At 41.5% G+C, this 9,862-nt stretch overlaps 1 long non-coding RNA gene across 2 annotated transcripts; it reads left to right on the top strand.

Moving 5' to 3' along the window:
- Positions 1-4,591: 4,591 nt before the first annotated feature.
- Positions 4,592-9,598, top strand: LOC124702486. 2 transcript variants are annotated; one of them, XR_007002519.1, is made up of 6 exons: positions 4,592-5,279; positions 5,475-5,619; positions 7,849-8,065; positions 8,344-8,458; positions 9,199-9,327; positions 9,427-9,596. It is a non-coding gene; the product is annotated as an uncharacterized LOC124702486 (long non-coding RNA). The 2 variants fall into 2 exon arrangements; XR_007002518.1 differs by having other exon boundaries at positions 4,592-5,619; positions 9,427-9,598.
- Positions 9,599-9,862: the final 264 nt, after the last annotated feature.

Genomic DNA, 9,862 nt, shown 5'->3' with positions numbered 1-9,862 from the left:
TTTTTTGCGTGAAAAGTAATGGCAACAACAAATCGGTGATGGTTTATCATTTTTTTGCGTGAAAAGTAATGGCTACAACAAATTGTTGATGGTTTATCATTTTTTTGCGTGAAAAGTAATGGCAACAACAAATCGGTGATGGTTTATCATTTTTTTGCGTGAAAAGTAATGGCTACAACAAATTGTTGATGGTTTATCATTTTTTTGCGTGAAAAGTAATGGCAACAACAAATCGGTGATGGTTTATCATTTTTTTGCGTGAAAAGTAATGGCAACAACAAATCGGTGATGGTTTATCATTTTTTTGCGTGAAAAGTAATGGCTACAACAAATTGTTGATGGTTTATCATTTTTTGCGTGAAAAGTAATGGCAACAACAAATCGGTGATGGTTTATCATTTTTTTGCGTGAAAAGTAATGGCTACAACAAATTGTTGATGGTTTATCATTTTTTTGCGTGAAAAGTAACGCCTAAAATAGTTTATAATTTTTAGCGCGTGAAAAATAATACGTAAAACCGCCCTTCAAGATACTTAGAGGGTGGAAGCTAATTAACCGCCAACAGAGAGAGAGAGGGGTTATCCTGCCCGTTCCCTATATCATACGATCAACGGTCGGCGGGCACGATCCGCGTGACATGGGCTAGACCAATCAGGCGATGATGCACGTCTCGCGAGAATTTGTGAAGAGAGAGGGCAAACCGAGTACTATCAAGAAACCAAGGGCACCTGAGTAGTAAACAGACTAAGGGATTCAAATTTGAGATTTGAAAAATGGAAAATGTGTGTTTTGTACAATGAAACCCATCTTGGCCTACCTCAAACTATTTGCAATACCAATATACATCAGTGTGAGAATTGTGGCCTCATTTAGACAAAGTATGATTTGGGGGAAGCTGTTTTGGGAAGGGCTTGTTGTGGAAAACCATGCACCTTCATAGCTACTAGGTGATTTGAGAAGTGGCAATTTGTGGTAAAACTTGATTTATCTATGATTTATCTATGATTTGAGAAGTGGCAATTTGTGGTAAAGACTCCATGAGTAAGTGCCACTCTTTTTAGGATTTTTTTGCACATTAAATGACTCATTTAACTAGTTAATCCCATTTGTTGACTCTCTCGTTGACCAGCCACTTGAGGGTAAAACTGAGTATATTGCACTAGCCAGTATTAGCACTCGAGGGGAAAATTGAGCACACAAAAAATGCTAGTATAAGACTCGAGGGTATACCTGAGTATATCTAAATTTCCAGGGTTAGACTCGAGGACACGTGCAATTGTTGACGCGTAGACGCGGGTCGCGGTGGAGAAGTCGAGACGTGCAATCGTGGACGCGTGTCGCGTTGCGTAAGTCCAAGACGTGCGTACGTGCACCGGTGCACGCGTAGGACGCGGGTCGCATTAACCACCCCTCGCCTTTATAGACGCCTCCTCGCACTCTCTCTGTCACTCTCACTCGCTCACGCATCGCCAACTCTCTCACGTCCCATCATCTTCTCCAAAGCAAAAAACCCTCTCCCTCTCCCTCTTCCTCTTCCTCCGCCGTAGAGATGGACAAGGAGAATGCCAATCCCATCGTCGAGGTGGGCGCAAAGCGCGACGCCTCCATCTTCGGCGCCGTCCCCTATACGGACGACGACGCCTCCGCCGCCGCCGCCGCCGGTGCATCGGACGCTGCTGCCGCCGGTGGCAGTCAGATCCCGGCGGGATGGGTCGACCCCTACGACCCCGTGCCGTACGTCCCGCCCCCGAACCCCTACGACACCTCCCTGGAGGACCCATGGAACGAGGTAACTACGGTTTGCTTCCTTTTTTGTTCCCCATTCCTTTTTGAACCCTATTTTTGCTGGTGTAGATGGATCCGTAGATGGATGAGTATTGGGCTAATATTTGCGCCGATTTTATTCCATTTTGTTTTGATCACTTCTTGATTTCGTTTAAGATTTGGGGTTCGGCTGTTCGGTTAATTTATGCAAGTAATATTGGATCTCAATCGGTTAATTTATGCAAGTAATCATGGGATCTCAATCGGTTATTTTATGCACTAATCAAAAGATATCAACCGTTTAATTTTGCAAATAATCTCGAATGTGTTCAAGTTTAGATCTAGTTCAGATCTAGAATCTGTTTCTTTGCCTATGATGAATGGTTGGGCACAAATTTTTACAGGGAGGGTTCAGCGAACCATTGCTGTGTACAAATCTGTTGTGCATGAGCTTTAGTTCGCTAACACCTTCCCCGTAGATATATAATCATGTCCACTCTAACCGAGGCTGACTCGTTTTTCTTAACTTTGTTATCATGTACGTTAGTCATCGTTGCAACTCATTCACTAGTTTCTGTTTGATATGGATCAGATGTCTGGCAGCGACGTCGGCAGCGACGAAGAGGAGGAGGACGTCAAGACTCGCCGGAGTCTCGCGGAGGCCGCGAGGTCGGCCGCACATCTCCTACTTCGCCAAGGAGGTGTACGAGTGCCCCTTCGCACCAGGAGACTCGGCGCCACGGACTTCAACCGCCTCGTCACGCATGCCGAGAACATCGGCAACACCTTCCCCAACGTCGGCACGACGGTGAACGTCCACTCCTTCCGCGCCAAGCACGAGGCGCTCGGCATGCACCTCCGCAGCTTGCGCCGGGTGGAGATCTCCGCCGGCCGCATGCCTCCGCTCAAGCCCAAGGCTCCCAAGGGGAGCAAGAGCAACAAGTGGAGGCAGAGCCGGATGGGGTAGGCGGAGTCCCCGGACGTGTGCTGCCGCTGCTGCTGCTCTCCTAGTTTGTTGTTGGGATCCCTTTGTTGTTAGCTAGGGATCCCTTGTTGTTATGTTAATATGATGGTGCTTGTGAAGAACTCGTTACTATGTTGGCTGCCGTGTATGCAGCCTATTATCTATCCATATTATCTAGGGATTATCTATCCCTAGTCTACTATATTTTGTTGGCCGTACTTAGTTTTCTTGATTTACTATGACTGTGAATTTATCGTACATTATCCTGGAGATTTGCTTCTAGATTTAACTACATACATATGGACCGGAGGGAGTACTAGATTTGCTGCCATATTGGGCAAACAACGAGGGCCAAAAGGCACAAATAATTGAAGAAAGTCGAAATGCAAGCTTCTCTAGATTTTATACTAATTTGGTGAAAAGGACAGAGAGAAAGAGGGGAAAAAGGTGCACTAAATAATGCCAATTTGGGGCCGAGAGACAGTAACCCAGCTCCTGCTCACGTGCAACCAAACGCTTCTCGTCCCTGTCCCACGCGGTCCCTTTCTACCAGCCCCACGCGACGCGGGCCCACACGACGCGGCCCCACACGACGCGGCCCCACACGTGACAGAACGGTCAACTAAACGGGAATCCTGCCGTCTGAGTTGCTTCTGCGGGTTTCAGACAAACGTTTGGGGGTAAAACTGAGGAAAAACTAAGGAGCTGGGGAAAACTGAGTACAACTAAGGAACTGAGGGCACGAAAATAGAAATCCCTAATAATTATGAGCACAATTTTAAGGGAACATTTTGAAGCTCTAAGAGATCAACTAGGAACAAACTTGTACATTTAACAGCGGTAAAGAATATTTTCAGATTTGTAGTCTGGACAAAGTCATAAATTATCTGACTTTTCAACTAATCATGAACCTACTGAAAAATGCTCTGGTTGCCTAACTGAGATCAGGTAAGCGGATCAAAACTTGCATACCATCTATTAAATTTTAGAATATGCTGGTCGCCGGCTGCTCCGACGCCGCCGCACCTCCGGCTGCTCCTCGTGGAGTAGGGACTCCTATACTGCACCTGCACCTCGTGGAGCCCGAGCCCCTTCTCCACTACATTGATGCCAATAGCCACCTCCTGAAACTCCGCGTCGGCCATGTCGCCCCTTCCCATCGGTGGGTGGTTGGTGCTTCGTCGTCGGGGATGCTGACGAGGTCTACCTCGACTCCGCCGTCCAACTCAGTCGTCGGGTAGCTGACATCGATCTGGCCGCCACACGGCATCGGGAGGGAGTTGGGGTGGCGGCGCGGGCGTCGGCATGGAGGAGGACAGTGAGCAGGGAGCCGCGAGGAGGTGACGCCCATGTCAACCACAGGTCCGGAGGTCACCAGCGGCAACGAGTGGCGTCGATCCACAGGTACGTTGCCTCTCTCTGTTCTCCCTCTCCCGCCTAACTTGAGCTCAGTGAGCATAGGGTCAGCGCACCGGTGCATCAGACATTCGTCGGCACGTTTGTTTGTCCATCGGGTGAAGAAATTCCAAAACATGAAAAAAGATATTGCTTTGTTTGTCCATCGGGTCAAGAACAAAGTTTGGTTGCAGATTTTTCTTCACTCTCTTTTGTTTATTGACTTCCAGCTCTGTATGCAGAAATTGCAAGGTGTACTATTCTCAGATGTTCCATGATTCAGATTGTGAAAAATGGAGCCTTAAACTACACTGTTTTGTCCATCGAGTATGGCACCCTGAAGATGTCTGATGCAGGCAACAACTTCATGATTTCTTGATCTGGTTGGTCGGTCTGATGAGCTTGCAATATTCTGAGTTGTGCACAAGAAGGCCTTTTGTGCAGGTTTATTCTTGAGGGAATTGCTCTTAATTAGGTATACCGTTTTCTTGCTTCCTATTGCAGACTCAAGAATCTATCATTGGTTTCCCTATCTTATGAAGTTGGATCAACATTTGGACCTATTTCATTAAACATGCAATGTTTACGCCATTGTTATATAGAGTAAAAACTAAAAACATACCGTGATGGTAAGGTAGTCCTAATCTTTTTCTACATTTAGATAAATATGAATCTATTTATAATGTCAGCATATCATGGCATCCACAATTTGCTATATTAGTTAACTGTATTGTTCAGAATAGTGAAGCCAGAGTAATCTCTACTGTGTTATTCAGCTCACCAAAGTACAGGGTTCTCTCTCTATCAATATTACAATGGACTGGTATGCTCTTGCGCCAATTCCAATCATCGTCTAATTGTATTGTTAAGAATGGAGAAGCCATGGCATGAAGTGCCTATCAGTCTGCTAATGGCTTCTGTGAACAGCTTCTTCTCTGTACATGACAACACTGGCAGTGCTCAAGCAATCTGTAGCTAGCGGACAGAACTGAGCACGTAATCCTTCAGATCACCCTGCTTGAGTGAATAAATTTAATCCTCTATGTGATGTATCAGCTCAGAGAACACATAAGTATAAAAGTGTACAACAAGATCACCATATATTTATTCATCCCTCCACTAGCGGATTTTTAAAAACCTCTTTAAGAGGAAGTAGGTAATATTCTATACCATTTCTCAGCCTTCTGAGCTACTAATTAAGGAGTTTTTGTACAACCATGATACATACTAGGGTACAATTTGGCATGGCATTTGCAAGGCCCAATTTGAACATAACATGGCTGTTTCGTTCTAGAGAGCTACCACATGTGTTCTTCTCTCATTCCGTACTGATTTTTTCTCTCCTCTGCAGATCCGAGGCAAGACACTGTCTAGACCTCATTGATCAGAGAGGTCAACTTAAAGAGCTGTCAACAGAAGAACCTTGCATGTATTGGCCGCATCTGGGTAAGCAGAGGCTACTAGACAAATCAGAGTGTATACTTGTGGAATGTGAGGTGATATTCTATGGTTGTTGACACTGAACTTATTTTGTCCTTCTAATTTGTAGAAACAATGCATTGGCCCAACTTATTTATCTGTCTTCTTTTTCACAATGTTATACCTTGAGCCTGCTATAAATTATTTGGCTTACTCATATTTTTATCATAAGATTTTCCTTATCTCAGTTCACGATTACTTACCTACACCTATGTTTCTGATTTCATTTTACATTTTTTCTTGATGATCTGCATTTGCAATGAGATTAAAGTGTAAACATTACCATCTCTTCCAAAATTTATCATCCTTCTTTCAGATATTGATCCCTTCAATTCATCACCAGGCATTGTTTCATTATACTGCTTGATGAAATAAGTAATTACGCTAAAAAAGATATCTGTCGAGAGCATAGGGCTTGACTTATTGGTCATTTTTGGAAGCAAATCAGCTATTCCGTGCCAAGGACTAATATTGTCCATGGCACCATTAATGTCTTTATTCGTTATTAGTGCAACCAAAGCAGTTGTTCCGTAGCAAGGATTAATATTCTTCATGCCACCATTAATGTCTTAGTGCTATTATAACAATATGACCAAGACGACCAAAATATGTTCCGTCATGTCTTTTGAGAATTCCTTTCTTTTCCATTCCCGGTAGATAGAGAGGAAAATTTTCTATTTTGTCACAGTAAAAATCTCAAATTTCTTGCCTTATTGCCCATTTGCCCCCTTACAGTCGCGTGTAACATAACTCCACAGTTGGATTCAACCTTTTGCAAGCCGACAAATATGATATGTTGTATCTAATTCATGTTTAATTAGCACTATTATCGTTGTGCTGTATGTACTCTCTAAATTATATGAAGGTAGAATTAAAAAAAAGTTCGAAATCATTTGCATTGACATTTCATAAGCTAGGGAATATGTAAGGAAGAAGTATTTTTAGTATTCTCCTGTCTTATAAGCTACTCTATTGTAGAATTATCTGAATTTGTTTAGTCATGAGTAGAATTTTATGAATTTAGTGTCGGTTGCTGGTCTCACTAGCAGTCAACAGTGAGTTTCTGTTCCAGTCTTATACATAATAATTTGTTTTACATACTCACAGAGCCTGGCTTTGTAACATGTACGGTGCTCTAGCTGCTACATTCTTTTCCTCACATTTTGTTTCTTTACATACATTGTTTGAAAAAAAACACCATATGGGTGACACATTGGAAGGTTGCGTGCTAGCAAACCACATAGGCCAGTACAAACAGTCATGGTGTACCTCCATATATAGACCATCGATAAGGCACACTACTGATAATGTGGTAGCTGGTGCTTCTGATGGATTAGTTGTCGGGTCTCTGTTCGACCAATTGTTTCTACATGAAATTTCTGTTCAACTAGAAACTCTATAGTCATGCGGACCCTTAAACGAGAAAAATGCACGTAGGTAATTTGCAAATTGATTGTACCTCCAATATGTTTCTACATTATTTTCTATTATGAGTGTAAATCTTAGATTTCCAACTGTATGTACTTGAAAACTTCGAGAGAAGATTAGGTATTGTATTTTCACAATTTTTAGTTGTCCGTGACTTCAAGTTATATACCCCTGTTATTGAAAAATATGAATATGAATGTTTTCATGGATAGATAAATGAGCAAGTGACCATTTAGGTTGTCTTCAATGGTTCTTTAGATATTTTGCATTATTTCTATATTGTGATTATTTTTTTGCAATAGATCAACCCACATTTTTTGGTTTCCCCGGCTAATTCATAAAATTTTGTATGAAATGTGGCACATGCTTGGATGATTTTGTTGAAATAGATTCTACATGTTTACTAGCTACTACTGATTCTGAAGATACCTGCTGTCATCTCTGTTGTCGAGAAGTTACAGAAAACTCCTGCACATGATTGCTCTTAAGGGTCTTCAAATGGACCAGACTGTATTTCCAGGAGGCACAAAAAAGGAGAGCTTTAACGTATTTGATTGCTCTATCCTTGAAGATTTGATATCAAAAACCACAGGCATCCCCCAACAACTCTGTTTCTGCTCCATGTGCCTATCTTTATTATGTTGGGCATACTGACATAACCGTACTCTGATAGTATTATTCAATGCTCTGTTCTTTTTAGAAAAAATTACAAAAAATCATGTTTTCTATAACAATTCTTCACAAACATTTAGCATATAGACCAGTGGAATTACCCTCTGAGGTTGGGTGTCTAATTTTTTTTGGCCCTTTGTATGTAGATAACGACGCCAAGAGCTGAATTTTTACTTCGCCCCAAGTTAGGACTTCTGGGATGGTGAAATCTGGAGTTCTGAGCATAAATCCCCTACTTCCTGCCATTGATTGTATATAGATGCAGACATATCACTTGAACTGCTGGGATTAAATATCTTCTTTTACAGAACATACTTCAAATTTATGGGTGAGAATGGCAAAAAAAATTTATTACATATTCAGGTTAGTTTCCAAGTTCCCATGGCATCGACAGTATGACATCACATGCTTCAGTTAAGCACACACCAAATTTCTATATGACTTCTCGATCTAGGTTTTGCCAGTTGTCCTCTAGATTTTGTTCTCTTTGTTTTTTTTGTTTTGGCGAACTAACATATGTTGCCTTCAATGATAATCGTGCATTCTCTGGCTCCTATTTTAGTAGCAACATACGCAATGAAGTCAATCTCTACAATCATAATTAAGAAATTATGTTAAATTGAATATTGATTTTATGATAGGTGCGATGCTTCCACATGACGTAACGACATTGCACCTCCGGACGAAGGGAAACTAGGCATATGCCCAACATTGGCTCACAGATTGTGTGGTTGAGAAGACAACAAGCAACTGAAGGTGCCATATAACTAATCATATGGTCTCTTCCATTTCTTTGCATGGAGTACCGCTCGGAGCGACTATTGTGTTATCTAGCGGATTCTTAGCTGCATAGTAACTTCTGACACTAAAAGGTAATATTGTACTGTCAGTTTGAGTATCAGAAAGTTTGAGGATCGATGATTATTGCTGTTGAAGATGTGCCACATATTCTGGTCGTTTTGTGGATTATCAAATATTATAGACCATCAGAGCCACTCCAACAGGTGGTCCTCTTCCAGTATTAAAAACAGAAGTGTATTTATTTACTATCAGTTTTGAGCTTTTTCTGCTAAAACTTTGTCCTTTTATTTAAGAATAGTGTCCATGATACCACAATATATAATATATGTTATACTTATAACAAGTTTACTATATTGTGCAAATTTATGATTGCTTCATGTTTGTAAAACAAGCTACTTCATGAATTATAAAATAGGGGCTGAAAAATATTAGCACCACTAGCTCAACTCTACTTTTACACATAATATATGCAACATTCACATGCATACTAACTACCAATGATGTGCCCATGTAGTGTATGTGCGATACACCTCGTGATAGCAGATATAAATTCATATTAGTTCTACTACTTCATCTCTCCTTTTGGTATAAGTACATTTTTTAGAACAATGTTATCTAGAGAGCGTAGTGGACAACTTATTTGTTCTGCTAGCTTGAACTACATAAATTCTTAAGACATTCGTTGCCTCCTACAGTTGTTGTCATGTTGTACAAATGAGATCAATATGGAAGACAACCCAGAATACCTGCCTTCTCACCGGAGAATAAAAGATTGAGAGAGGAGGAAAGATGAAGGAAAATACCATTTCTCCCACACATTTTTGGTATGATCTTTATTACTGCTATGTGAATGTTGTCTTATTTGCTTCTTGCAACTCAATCGTTGTAAGTTATCTATTTTTTCTTTATATAAATAGGTGCAGGTTTGTGACCTTCTAAAGTAGTTCTAAAACCACATTTTTATACAAGTTTGGATTACAGCCTTGGTTTAAATAGGTGAGCTTAGGCCAGAGACCAAATAATGAGCACATATTAGGCATAAACTTGGGTATCGAAGCCGCACGGGCCATCTACGCTGCCTACCTATCAGAAGGAACCAGACGCAGAAGGAAGGACTCCTCACGAAGGGGAGCATCTCCTCGGCTGAATACATATTGACTGCCCAAATGATGACCAAGATGAACTTTCCACAAGGAGCTCACCAGTGGCACTATTCCATAGCGCAATAGGCGAAAGCAATGAAATTGGACCAAGTAAAAAGAATCAAGATGATTGTCCTGGCGTGTGTTCTACTGTGTTTTTAGGTTCTGGTTATTACCAAGTGTGCACCCTGTTTTAAATTGAATTGCACTGTCTAAT

The sequence above is a fragment of the Lolium rigidum genome, chromosome 3 (genome assembly GCF_022539505.1).
Source record: "Lolium rigidum isolate FL_2022 chromosome 3, APGP_CSIRO_Lrig_0.1, whole genome shotgun sequence".
Lineage (NCBI taxonomy): Eukaryota > Viridiplantae > Streptophyta > Magnoliopsida > Poales > Poaceae > Lolium > Lolium rigidum.
The sequence above is the reverse complement of the archived record's forward strand: the minus strand, read 5'-3'. Positions and strand labels throughout refer to the sequence as shown.